General features: G+C 27.9%; 1 protein-coding gene across 1 annotated transcript in view; it reads right to left on the reverse strand.

Annotated features, from left to right (window-relative positions):
* The window catches only part of LOC100182086 (1-phosphatidylinositol 4,5-bisphosphate phosphodiesterase beta-1), a gene marked incomplete in the record, with an annotated part of 27,043 nt that overhangs the window by 15,338 nt on the left and 10,957 nt on the right, over positions 1-748 (reverse strand).

A 748-nucleotide genomic window follows, 5' to 3' on the forward strand; every position in this document is an offset into this window, starting at 1 on the left:
TGCTGCTTAAGACAATGGATCTTATGTCTAAACACTGACACAAACCAAATCCCAATGGATTTTTATGCATTATCATCAATTTTGCTTGGAGATACCATTTACACATAAGACAAAATGTATATCAATTGTTCAATATATGTAAAGCCAGAACATGTAAAATTACTTTGTAGGCATGCAAGTATTTTTAAAGTATGGTACACTGCATAAAAATGCTTGGTTTACCAAAAATGTTTAATTTATATAAATTATATATTTTTATTAGTGCATGAAGGGTCTTTCATACCAGAAATAGCACAATTGTAAATTATACAATATCAAAGTCTAAAAATAACACAGTATGTACAGTGCAGATTTTCCAAATATAAATTGCACAGAAAATGGATGATGTAAACAAAATGATATTTATAACAACAGTAGCAAGATAAAACTTAATAAGATAGACATTGTAGTGATCAGAAAAGCTATTTTATCGATACAATTAGTATAATAATTATTTTATTTGAATTTTAAGGTAAACTTCTAGAATTAGATAAAACACAACAGAAAACATGCATTCAAAATAAAACACAATTTTTCGTGCATTCATTTATCTTCAATGAAATTACATTAGCCGTTATATCTATCAATCAACAGGTAAACTAGTTTTAACTACACTTAACTATATTAGCCACAACAATTTATAACAGCTTGGCATTTGATTGCAGCAGTCCACATTTCTCATGGCCTCTTATCAAAATCTACGTCACGT

The sequence above is a fragment of the Ciona intestinalis genome, chromosome 4 (genome assembly GCF_000224145.3).
Source record: "Ciona intestinalis chromosome 4, KH, whole genome shotgun sequence".
Lineage (NCBI taxonomy): Eukaryota > Metazoa > Chordata > Ascidiacea > Phlebobranchia > Cionidae > Ciona > Ciona intestinalis.